At 38.5% G+C, this 13879-nt stretch overlaps 1 non-coding gene across 1 annotated transcript; it reads left to right on the top strand.

Moving 5' to 3' along the window:
• Positions 1–12996: 12996 nt before the first annotated feature.
• TRNAN-GUU (transfer RNA asparagine (anticodon GUU)) lies at positions 12997–13070 on the top strand. Its single transcript has one exon. It is a non-coding gene; the product is annotated as a tRNA-Asn (tRNA).
• Positions 13071–13879: the final 809 nt, after the last annotated feature.

Below are 13879 nucleotides of genomic sequence, written 5' to 3'. Positions count from 1 at the left end.
CAGGGATTGAATCAGTTGATCCACTTTCTGAACCATCATTTGTATATAATGTGATAACCATGTATGATTACTAAGAGTGAATATGTGTGAAGGCTTTTTCATATCACTTATGTACACTATTTGTATATTGCCAAATCATTCCGGTTGTTAGAAATGACCTTAAAGTATGGGATACATTTGTTCACATTTAATACATACCTGTGGGGTATTGGTAATTTTGTTTGTATTTGTTGGATGGTTTATGACACACGGCACTGACCGGAAATAGTACATAAGCGGAAGTTTCGGTATTTACGAAACCAGATGTGACGCAATTTGACAACATCTCGTTACACGATAATGCTGTAGTTAGCAGCGGCACATGTTTTTGATTCTTTATATGCACAAGAGGAAGACACATCCTTAAAGTATAGATTACTAAAATGGTTATGAGGTGCATAGGATTGATAACCATGTAAATATGTTGGCACTATAGAAACCGGAAGTGAATGATGATAACTTCCGGTTCATTGGTTTGTAGGAAGTAACACTGATAATGATGTACATTTTGGTGGTAATGTGTGTGTTTGTACCAGGGGCGAAACTACAGGGGGTGCAGAGGTCGCAGGTGCGACTGGGCCCCTGAGGGTGGGGGCCCAGCTTAAAAAAAAAAAATAATATTTTTTTTTTAAATAAAAAACATTAACCTACCACTGCCTGCACTGATATCATGCGAGTGTGACATGGCTACAGGGGTTAGTGTTTCTGTTTTACCCATTGGTGTTTATGTGTGTGTGTGTATATGTATGTGACTGTGTGTGTATTTATGCATGTATGTGTGTTTGTGTAAGTTTGTCGAACCAGCAAATTACAGACCTTGTTACTACAGCATGGGGGGGCAGGGGGTAAACAGTGTCACTATACAGTACCACTATATACAGTATGGGGGGGTGGGCCATGTCACTGACTACTGTGGTCACTTTATAAAGTACTTGGCGGGTAGGGTCAGGCCAGCCATCTCACCGGCAGATTACAGACTGTGTCACTAACTTACTATATACAGTACTGAGGGGTTAAACAGTGTAACTATATACAGTAATAGGGGGTCAGACCATCTAACAGACTGTGGGCTCAGGGTACCTCCTTTTGCAGACATGTAATCTGATTCACATTTTTTTCTGTGCTAAATGTAAAAAAAAATGTATTAAATTCACCTTTTTTTGGAGGGGGGAGGGGTGGTGGGGGGCCCATTCTTAGATTCTTGCACCTGGGCCCTGTGGTTTCTAGTTACGCCTCTGGTTTGTACACTATTTAAGCACAATGTTTGTGTGTAATAATTGTTCTGAAGAAGGGGAAACATATCCCCAAAATGTCAATAAATTTGACCAGATGCTTTGATGAAAATCCTGGTCTGTTGCCGTTTTTTTTATGGATATAGATATAGATATAGATATAGATATATATATATATAGATATATATATATATATATATATATATATATATATATATATATATATATATATATAAAGATAGAAGAAGAAAAAAACTTGTCCAAGGGACTAAAGCAGGAGCCCAATATACTTCTCCTGATTCACAAAATAATTTTAACCAAAACTGTATTTAAATAAGGTTTTTATTGATAACAACTTAGGAGACAGACCTAACAATGCTTTAATGCAATCAACAAATGCAAGAAGGTAGTGAGATTAAACAGAACAGATTTCCAAATTAGAATTGTTGCTTACTTTATAAATAAAAAAATCTAAACAACAACGGAGACAACCTCATGAGGCTATTTAAATGCATTGAAATGCTTGAGCTGTGGATGCTATGTAAAATTCCCTAGCCAGTGCTAACAGAGTGTTGCAGTCACAGAGCAGGTTTTCTTTGGTTGGGGGTGTATCCCTAAGCAGGGCAAATTAAATAGTAATAGAAGAAAATTGGAAAATTGTATGTTCTATCCAAATAATGAAATAAAATTATGGGGTTTCCTGTCCCTTTAACAGCATGAGCTGATATCCCTTTAAGTGTAGGTGGCTGTTCTGTAGCAGAGTGTATGCGGCTGGAATAGCTCCACACCACAGATACAGAGCTTGGGGCAGAATGTAATACCAAGCATTGCTGCCAATACTCTGTGGTCTGAGAGCACTAAACAGCAGCCATTTTATTATTATTATTATTGGTTATTTGTAGAGCGCCAACAGATTTTGCAGCGCTATAAAAAAAATGCGGAGTACAACAAAACAATTATATGGATCAAATGGGTAGAGGGCCCTGCCAAGAGTTGCACTGTTGTAGTCAGCTCTTAAGGTGATCTACAAACAGCTGGACTCTTAGGCTTACATGCTAAGGGGGTTCAGTGGATAGCGATGGAGGAGAGGAACTGGTATAAAGTAAGGTTAGCATAGGTTGTATGCATCCCTGAACAGTAGAGTCTTTAGGGAGCGCTTGAAGCTTTCAGAACTAGGGGAGAGTCTTGTGGAGCGAGGCAGAGAGTTCCACAAGATGGGAGCCAGTCTGGAGAAGTCCTGTTAATGGGAGTGTGATGAGGTAACAAGAGAGGAGGAGAGTAGGAGGTCATGAGCAGAGCGAAGGGGACGGGAGGGAGAGTATCTGGAGACAAGGTCTGAGATATAGACGGGAGCAGTGCAGTTGAGGGCTTTGTCAGAGTGAGAATTTTGTGGGGGGTTTTTAATTTAATTTTTTATTGAGGAAGAAAAAATGAAAACATTACATAATTGCCGCATATACAGCCAGCATAAAACAAAAATGGTAACAATACAAAAGGTCATTGTAATATATAACATTGTAAGATGTTCAAATTGTAGTAGTGCACATATAGCAAGGTAACATTGAATCAACCTCAGTTTTTCTTAACTTTAGCAAGTAAGTTTCACCATCCATAGAACTGAAAAAGTACAGAATATAATATGAAATATAGGATGTAATGTATACTATATAATATAAACTCCCCCTAGTAATAAATAGAATCCGTAGTAGAGCCTTCAAGCTAATATGTCGAGACACTGTCCTAATCTCAGTGGTCTTAAAGGAGGCCCCTTAGAAATGCTTTAGGAATGAAGACTTAGTTGTTAATTACTGTTGATCAGACTTGCTGATCTGAGTAAAGTAGATGGATTCCGTACTATGGTATTATGTAAAAAATAAATACTAAGGGAGTAATTGAAATTGCGGTATGGGCTAGAGAAACCGCATATTTAGTCCTCCTAAATCTAGGAGGCTTATTACTTAGGGGGGGGAGGAGGCTTTATATTAGTTGTGGTAGAATTTTGTGTTTGATCCTAGAGGCAAGAAGAAGCCAGTGAAGGGATTGGCAGAGAGGTGCAGCAGATGAAGAGCGACGTGTAAGGAAGATGAGCCTGGCAGAGGCACTAATTATGGATTGTAAAGGAGCTAGGCGGCAGGTGGGGAGACCAGAGAGGACAGAGTTGCAGTAATAAAGGTGGGAAAGGATAAGAGAGTGGATTCAAATCTTAGTTGTGTTTTGTGTAAGGAAGTGTCTAATTTTAGAGATTTTTTAAGGTGGAAGCGGCAGGCTTTAGCTAAGGACTGAATGTGAGGAGTGAAAGAAAGATCTGAGTCAAATGTGACCCCGAGCCATAGGGCAAGCGGGGTAGGGGTAATGATGGAGTTGTCGACAGTTATAGAGAGATTGGGGGTGGAGATTTTGGAAGGAGGGGGGAAAATAAGGAGCTCCGTTTTGGAAAGATTTACCTTGAGGTAATGAGAGGACATCCAGGAAGAGATGTGAGAAAGACAGTTAGTGACACGGGTTAGCAAGGAAGGAGATAGGTCTGGTGCAGAGAAGTAGATTTGGGTGTCGTCGGCATAAAAATGATATTGGAAACCGTGGGACTTTATTAGAGAACCTAGTGATGACATGTAAATTGAGAAGAGAAGGGGACCGAGGACATTTTTGAAAGTAAATATCTTATTTGAGGAGAAGCTTTGTGATATCTCCTTTTTACTGATATCTGACTGCATCTTGTTTAACTTTGTTAGGCAACCTTTATTGCCTGCCCATGTTTAGTGTTCAATACAGTTTGCAACTTTCGCAACACTGAATGCACTTGACCTAAGGAGGGGGTAAGAACCTCATACCCAGACATCCCAACCTGGAAAAACTAATTTCAGGGAGGTGGCTTCATCAGCTACTGCCCCCCCCCCCCCCCAAATACACACACACCTCAAGTGTGATTAATCGTTTAGCTACCCGAGAGAGCTACAGCACATTATTATGCATTGCATTGTGCTCCTCTATGGCAGCCAAAGGGCTCTGGAATATCATAAACCTCCAATCTACAGAATCTTATATATTTTACATACCTGGTTCTGACATCTATTAAAAGTTATGACAGCTTGACTTATTTACATAAAGAAGAATTTTGACATGCTACGAAATGATAACTTATTTAGATAACAGCACTAAATAAGACATCAGCTCATCTCACTGAAACTATGTCAAAATGTGGAGAATTAAGAATTAAGCAGATTAACCAATGTTGCTACTGTACAAATTTAAAAACTGTATTTAAATGAAGCACTAACAATCAGCAGGCATGGTACCTTTTTTGTGTTTGGGGCTTGCTCCTGTGACATGTCACTTGGGGGTCCCAGTGATATTTGCATAAATTTGTACATAAGATCCTTGATTAACTGCTTTTTTGTTATCTCTATAATTTGCCTACAGTTACATTTAACCTTAGGAACACGAATAGGACTAAATCTGTGAACAGCTGGTGTTGAGTTAACATTAAATTACAATATGAACTTAATAACCTACAATGCCTCACTTCTCCTTCGTCCCCAGCAATACTTGCAGCATATGACTAATGGAAACTCTCCATGGCCTCGGGCTTCTTATGATCAGCTTCCCTCCCGCGCCTCAGTCCCAAACCTACCCTGCTCCTCCTCCCTTCAGGCTGCGCTGAAGGTGTGCTAGCCGGTATTTTAGCTTCTTGGTCCTTATCTGCTCCAAGGTGGGGCTATAATTGCTGTTGATGGTGCCCTCCAAAACTAGCTCCAGCAGGCAACCGATCTCATTGCTTAGGCAGCAGATCTCCTCTTCCTGAAAGGAAAGCCAGTTAGCAATCTTCGCTGCCATGATAAAATGTGAAAAGGAAAAGAGACATGTAGTGGCAGCTGCAGCTAGGCATTTCCGGGATAGTTTAGCTATCTTGCCGGCGTCAGGGAGCCGCTGTAGCAATGCAAGAGACTCCCGGAACTTCCGGGAGACTTGGGATGTCTGCATAACAGACGCTTTGGTATGAGGTTTTTACCCACTCCTTAAGTCAAGTGCATTCATTATAGTGAATGGTGGAGCCTGTATTGAAATGGCTAAAGCATTATGAAGTAGCCAGGCGGGGACAGTAAAGTACTTTGCAAAGCTAAAGTGGAGCGTTATATACTTAGTCCTTATCGTGGCAACTTCTCTCAGGGGATTAAAGTAAGCCTTTAGTACTTTAACCCTTATCCCTGTATCCTTTTAGTGTCCCAGCAAGGTTGGGAGTGTTTAGGACAGTGCTAGACAAATATGTTAAAAACCTAGGAGCCAGCAGAAAATTCTAGGATCCAGTTGTGTGAGATACCAGTGAAGTTTTCTAAGATGGGAAACGTTTTTACTACATTTGTTATGTATATTCTTTACTGATGCATAACGATTTTTTTTTTATTTTACATCTGTAGTCCTACTTTATCATCATATCTACTTAGGCAAAAACTCACTCCAGGAGGCCTATTTATCAAAGGTCTTGCGGACCTGATCCGACAGTACGGATCATGTCCGCAAGACCTAGCTGAATGCGTAGAGCAATACGCTCTCTGTATTCAGCATTGCACCAGCAGCTCACAAGAGCTGCTGGTGCAACGCCGCCCATCAGCCGCCAGCAGGGGGTGTCAATCAATATTCCTGTGCATCTGCTCAGAGCAGGCGGACAGGGTTATGGAGCAGCGGTCTTTAGACTGCTTCATAACTGCTGTTTCTAGTGAGTCGGAGGACTCGCCAGAAACACTGCCCTCAAGCTCCATACGGAGGTTGATAAATGGGCCTCAATATCTTATTACAGCATAAAGATAGAGAGTGTAGACTGCAACAGCGGCAAGTAGAGAAGTTCAGTGTAGCCGATCAGGGAGAATAACGGAGACCGAAATAGGTAATTCAAGTAAGAAAAAAACATATGGCATCTTCTCTACTGTGAAAAGGGAAGTCACCAAGATTGTCAAATCCTCTTTTTAACAGGTATTGGCTTTAAATGGAGATTATTTGTCAGCAACAGTAGCATACTACCTTGATCAGCAGTGTTTATGTTCCACACGCGCGCAAGTCTGCAGTCCCTACTTCCCAGACCAGACCTCTCTATCATTGGCTAATGGCTATGCATTATGGGACTTGTAGTTCTAGTTAGTTTCTAGCCTTGGCCTAGAAAGTCAGATCCAGTGTTCTAATTTAAGTCTCGACTTAGAAAAATGCGGGACCTGCGTCACTTCCGGAGACGTGACATCAGCTGTTGGAGATGTGTGGCACTCACTGCGCATGCGCAAGTTACCCAACCTCTCAAAATCAGCTGTTTCAGTAGCAGCAAAGGGTTGAGGAATTATATGAAGATTAGCTTTTATTGCGCATGCGCTCCCAACACACTCCGTGCATGTGCACGGCATCAGAGGGTCCAGGATTTATACAGGCGAGTTGCCTTTAGTGCGCATGCGTGCAGTGACGTAAATGGGGGTGAAAAAAAAATACAATTTGAAATAATATGACAAATATGTGAATCCCAAATGATCAACACTTAAAGTATAGGGTGGATTCCATTAAAAAAACTTCATGTATATTCTCACGTGGCCCCACAAAATCTAACGGTTGTGTCTGCATAGAGTGATCGGACCTAAGGTTTATGGAATGAACCATTTACAGATTATTGGAATTACTGGTGTGCCTGTCATCATCTGTTTAGAACGGAGACCCACCCAAGGACACTTTTTCTTTTAATATAAGTATTCATATGTTGACATTTTCTATTTAATACAAAATGAATATAGTACCACACTGAAATCATTAAAGTGATAGTAAATTTGAACAAATAAAAGGGGGCTTTCAGTCATGAAGTAAAATACTTCATGCTGAATGTTCCTTTATTTGTTTGAAGCGTTTGGCGCACTTAGGTCCACGGCAGAATGCTATTTTGCTGTGAAATGGGCTATTTGGCTTGGCGCCAGCTGGTAAAGCTTTTAATAAATATTTTGATTACTATCCTGAGAGTATCTTTTGAGGATTGCTGCAATTTTCCCCACAGCTGTTAGCGGACTGTGTTCCAAGGAGGATTACCAGGTTTCCGGTTGCCTTGAATTAGTGAGCAGAGACACTGCAAGATCTCCGCCTTCTATCAGCACAACGGAGCGCTGCAATCTTTGTCAGTATTTTGTACACATTGGGATGTGAATTTGCTCTTATTACCAGCTTTATAGCTTTGATCTGCACAAGGATGTGCCTTTTCCTTTTATTTTTAGACTCTTTGATCCAAATTTGACTGTGAAGGGGGATAAAAGAAGAGTGCAGCTCCTTGGCCATATTGAAGGATTCAAATATTCTCTACTGCTGGGAGAGTTATATATTGATTTTGGATTTTTTTTACTTTGTATGGTATATAGATTAATTGATATTCATTCTTTATGTAGTAAATAGATACCTTTTTATATTTTTAGATTGGTATATTTGGTACATATATTATATCATCATAGTTGTTACTTGTGGTGCCCCCTAGGCTTGGAAAAAAGCTTTGTTTTTCCTTATTGCTTATTCTTGCAAAACTGCTGCCATATAGTGCTTCAGACATGCATGCTCCTGAGCTTACATTCATGCTTTTCAACAAAAGATACCAAGAAAACAAAGACAAATTAATAATATAAGTAAATTAAAACGTTTTTAAACTTGCATGATTCAGATAGAGCAGGTCATTTTAAGATACTTTTAAAATTCACTTCTATTTTCAAATGTGCTTCCTTCTCTTAGTATCCCTTGTTAAAAAATGAATACGCACATATCCTACACTAGTGGGAGCTGCTGCTAATTGGTGCCTGCACACATTTGTCTCTTGTGATTGGCTAAATAGATATTTTCAGCTTCCTGTCATTAGTGCAATGCTGTCAATTCAGCAATGGATAACAAGAGAATGAAGAAAATTTGATAATAGAATTAAATTGGAAAGTTGTTTAAAATTGTATGTTCTATCTGAATCATAAAAGAAAATTTTGGGGTGTACTATCCCTTTAACCCCTTAATGACCAAGGATGTACGCCATACGTCCTCAGAAAAAATAAAGTTAACGCCTGAGGATGTATGGCGTACGTCCTCGGTTTGGAAAGCAGCTGGAAGCGATCCTGAACGCTTCCAGCTGCTTTCCGGTTATTGCAGGATGCCTCAATATCGAGGCATCCTGCAATAACAATTTTTACCGCTCCGGTGCAGAGAGAGCCACTTTGTGGCCCTCTCTACACCGGACATCGATGGCCGCATTCGTTGGTGGGTGGGAGCTGCAGTGGGAGGCGGGTGGGCGGCCATCAATGATTTCTGAGCCTGAGAGGGGGGCGGGATCGGGGGTGCGCACGGACGCGTGCGCATGCACGGGGGCAGCGGGCGCGTGCACGGGGAGGGAGCGGGTGGGAACCGCTACACTACAGAAAACAAAGTATAAGTGGAAGAAAGTGGGGGGAGGGAATGCCCCAAAAAGTAATCTAAGGGATCTGGGAGTTGGTGGGGGGGGGAAGCTACACTACAGAAAAAAAATAAAAATAAAAAATACCGCCAGTACCCAAGATGGCTGCCAAGAAGGTAGAGGGGGAGGTTAGAGAGCTGTTTGGGGGGGGGGGATCCTACACAGCAGCATATGTAAATATGCAAAAGAAAAAAAAAAAAGAGAGAAAAAAAGGATGCCTTTTATTTTAGTACTGGCAGACTTTCTGCCAGTACTTAAGATGGCGGGGACATTTGTGGGGTGGGGGAGGTAAGGGAGCTGTTTGGGAGGTATCAGTGGGGGTGATGTGTCAGGTGGGAGGCTGATCTCTACACTAAAGCTAAAATTAACCCTGCAAGCTACCTAATTAACCCCTTCACTGCTAGCCATAATACACGTGTGATGCGCCGGGGCATTTAGTGGCCTTCTAAATACCAAAAAGCAACGCCAAAGCCATATATGTCTGCTATTTCTGAACAAAGGGGATCCCAGAGAAGCATTTACAACCATTTGTGCCATAATTACACAAGCTTTTGTAAATGATTTCAGTGAGAAAACTAAAATTTGGAAAAATTTTAAGTTTTTTTTTTATTTTATCGCATTTGGCGGTGAAATGGTGGTATGAACTATACCAAAATGGGCCTAGATCAATACTTTGGTTTGTCTACTACACTAAAGCTAAAATTACCCCAAAAAGTTCCCTACATGTCCCTAATTAACCCCTTCACTGCTGGGCATAATACACGTGTGGTGCGCTCGTGTAGCGGCCTTCTAATTACTAAAAAGCAATGCCAAAGCCATATATGTCTGCTATTTCTGAACAAAGGAGATCCCAGAGAAAAATTTAAAACCATTTATGCCATAATTGCACAAGCTGTTTGTAAATAATTTCAGTGAGAAACCTAAAGTTTGTAAAAAAAAAAAAAAAAAATGTGAAAAAGTGAACAATTTTTTTTTATTTGTTCGCATTTGGCGGTGAAATGGTGGCATGAAATATACCAAAATTGGCCTAGATCAATACTTTGGGTTGTCTTCTAAAAAAAATGTATACATGTCTTGGGATATTCAGGGATTCCTGACAGATATCAGTGTCCCAATGTAACTAGCGCTAATTTAAAAAAAAAAAAAAGTGGTTTGGAAATAGCAAAGTGCTACTTGTATTTATGGCCCTATAACTTACAAAAAAAGCAAAGAACATGTAAACATTGGGTATTTCTAAACTCTGGACAAAATTTTGAAACTATTTAGCATCGGTGTTTTTTGGTGGTTGTAGATGTGTAACAGATATTGGGGGACAAAGTTAGAAAAAGTGTGTTTTTTTCAATATTTTCATCATATTTTATAATTTTTTTTATAGTAAATTATAAGATATGATAAAAATAATGTTTAGAAAGTCCATTTAATGGCAAGAAAAACGGTATATAATATGTGTGTGTACAGTAAATGAGTAAGAGGAAAATTACAGCTAAACACAAACACTGCAAAAATAGCCTTGGTCCCAAACGGAAAGAAAATGGAAAAGTGCTGTGGTCATTAAGGGGTTAAACATTTGTTTTTGCTTGTAATATTAACTGTAGATTAAGGAATCACTTTTGTGGAAAAGTAAAACCATTAGCTTTAAACAATTTGCACATGAATATGAATTGGGCATGATCATGGATAAACTTAAGCAATGTTATGCAAATAAAAATATAAGTGGCAGAGAAAGCTATTCTTCATACAATGCTCCACAGTGCAGAACTGATTTTAGGGTTGTTTGTAAAAATGATCTGTTACAGTTCTGACGCTTCTGGAAAAGAATTGAAGTCTGTCCGCCGCAGCTTGATCAATCGACCCCTAAATACTTGAAACTTTTTTTTTTTTTTTTTTTTTTAATACTGAATAAAATTACTGTATTGAGTGGTCATTTATTGTTATAAAATAGTTTGCAAATTCATTATTGATTACTCATTACTTAGTAGTATTTGTATTAGTACATGTTTACCTATTAATATAATATATTACTATACTTAAATCTCATCACCGTTGATAGAATTTAAAATTAAGTTCCCATAATGCTTTTGTAAAGATTGTGATTTTTAATTTTAGATAAGTACATTTTGCCATCTGGTTGTGAGGTGGTTTGGTATGGGATAGGTGGATGATGCATTATGATTTATTATTTACAGCTGATCCAGTCTTTTACTATGCGATCAGCGCAACTGGGTCAATACATTAGATATTAGTTTACAATTAACCTTATCAGTAGCAGACCTACTCAACAGAGGGCCCTGGTGCAAACATTGTTTTGGGCCCCCCCTGAAGGAAACTCAGTAGTAAGCAAATATAATAATATACCTGCTGCTCTGTATAATGATTTTGAGTTTATCTATCATATCTATCTAGATTATATACAGTATCGTGCAAAAGTCTTAGGCCACCATTAGATTTGTTGTATTAACAAAGTTTTAATGACCATCCATATTTTTTTTTCGGTCTCTTTATTAAGATACAAACAGACAATATGTACACAAAATATATAAAAAAAAATGTTTAGAACAAAATGCCTTCTTCAGGTAAAAGTCAATATTTAGTGTGACCTCCTTTGGCACTAAGCACATATAGAACTCTTTTGAGGAGACTGTCCTGAAGTTTTCTGAAGTAATCTTCTGGTATATTATACCAGGCTTGTTTCAGCACTTCCCATAGTTCTTCTTTAGAATTAGGTTGTCTTTTATTTCTTTCTCTGTCCAGGTGATCCTATACTGCCTCTATAATATTCAGCTCTGGACTATGTGGATATGTGGTTTTATCTCCAAATATGATTTCACTGCATTTGCAGTGTAATTGGCATCATTATCATACTGAAAAATAAAACCATTCACAATCAAGTGTTTTCCAGAAGGAATGGCATGATGGATTAAAACCTGTCTGTACTTTTCAGCATTCATGATCCCATTAGGTCCTTGCTGGACTTCTTCTGGTCTCTCAAAGAAGAAACTGAGAAATTTCTCATCAGATTTTGACATTTACTTGGCTTTCCAGTCCTTTTTTGTGCTTGACCTCTCCTGATTCTTCAAATTTCTTTATAACAGCTTGAGTACCACATCTTGAGTATCCGTTTGCCGATTTCCCTTTGAGAGTGACCTTGCTGATGCAAAATTTGACTTTATGTCTGTCAAATTCTGTGATCTTTGGCATTTTAAAAGAAATGATGTGATTGAAAGTTGGTCTTATTAGCAAGCTTCCTATGAATCAAACTCATACCACATGTGCATGTAATGCTCAAACATGTCTTGCACAAGCCTAGTGTAATATACCTTTTTTCACATCAGTAATTTTGACATGAAATAGTAGGACAAATACAGGTGTTAGCAATGACATTAATTAGGGTTCCATTCCATTTAGGTTTACAAGAGCCAGGTTCCTGCTATTTCTCAAGTGTAAGGGGAGGTCACACTAAATACCTGCCACTTTAGCCTATAGAAGCATTTTGTTTTTTTAATACTGCATACAAATATCCAGAATTTTCTATTTGTATTCAAATAAAGAAACTGATAAATAATTATATATGGTAATTATACCACTGCTAAAACAACAAATCTAATGGTGGCCTAAGACTTTTGCACAGTACAGGTAAAGTTAGGATACTAATAGCACACTTATAAACATTGGAATATTCGGAGCTCCTGCCTCAAAGCACTTAAAGGCAAACACTAACCTGTGAAGACTAAAAGCCAAACCCCACCCTTATTTTATCTTATCAGTGTGTATCACAGAGTCAAGTGTTGTGCTGTCTAATGTGGCTCTGGCAACAATGTGCAGGAGAGGAAAAGAGGAGTGAAGAAAAAAAACAGCTTGGTTGTTGTAAGAAAGAAGGAGATCTGACATGACCTCTCACCTCTGCCCTGATATGTTGCCAGTTAATTGTCAGCAGCTGTAGGGCAGGGCGGAGACACACATTGCGGAGACAGTTCATGCTGGGTCTGCCTGCTGTGCTGTATAGAGAACTGTTTTGAGAATTCATTATTATAGCCCTGCACTAATAAAAGACAACCCTGCATTAATATTGTACACATTCTGCCCACCCCTACACAATCCTATGTATAGAGTGTCTGCTATGCTCCCCCCCCCCCAGCATTTGGGCCCTGGTGCTACTGCACCTGCTGCACCAATGGTCGTTCTGCTCCTGAACATTATGAAATATATTCACATTTGTAAAATATTTTTCCAGCTCATACATTCTAAATTGGTTGCTGTGATTTTTACTGAATAAAAACCTAAACAGTTGTCTCTGTGGCGCAATCGGTTAGCGCGTTCGGCTGTTAACCGAAAGGTTGGTGGTTCAAGCCCACCCAGGGACGATTAATTTTCTATTTATACAATCGCTTAAAAAAAAAAAAATAACGCAAAAACAACAAACATTCTTTCATTATTTTTATATATCTTACATCAATATGTTATTCAAATAATCAATGGTTTTTAGTATTTCATATAAAATAACCTTGCAATTATGTTGGTGAACAAAACAAAATCATTAAGTACTCTTTCATTTGAAAGAAAAAAAAAAAAAGATAGATATATAAAATTATAATTGGATTAAAACTGTAAAACCAGTTGTCAATCACAATTTATATCTAAACCATTTCTGAAGATATTTTGGTACAATATATATATATATATATATATATATATATATATATATATATATATATATAAAACATATAAGTGTAAAACATTGGAATGAGAAATAATTACAGTAAATAGTTAAAACCTTTATTAAATATGATTATTGCATAAGTATGTTTTTACATGTTTTATTCTACTTAAAGGACCAGTCAACACAGTAGATTTGCATAATCAACAGATGAAAGATAACAAGACAATGCAATAGCACTTAGTCTGAACTTCAAATGAGTAGTAGATTTTTTTCTGACAAATTTAAAAGTTATGTCTATTTCCACTCCCCCTGTACCATGTGACAGCCATCAGCCATTCAGAAATGCATACACACTTATTCTTGCACATGCTCAGTAGGAGCTGGTGACTCAAAAAATTTAAATATAAAAAGACTGTGCACATTTAGATAATGGAAGTAAATTGGAAAGTTGTTTAAAATAGCATGCTCTATCTGAATAATGACAGTTTAATTTTGAATGAGTGTCCCTTTAAC

This window comes from Bombina bombina, chromosome 6, assembly GCF_027579735.1.
Source record: "Bombina bombina isolate aBomBom1 chromosome 6, aBomBom1.pri, whole genome shotgun sequence".
Lineage (NCBI taxonomy): Eukaryota > Metazoa > Chordata > Amphibia > Anura > Bombinatoridae > Bombina > Bombina bombina.
Note: the sequence above shows the minus strand (reverse complement) of the source record. Positions and strands in the feature narration are given on the sequence as shown.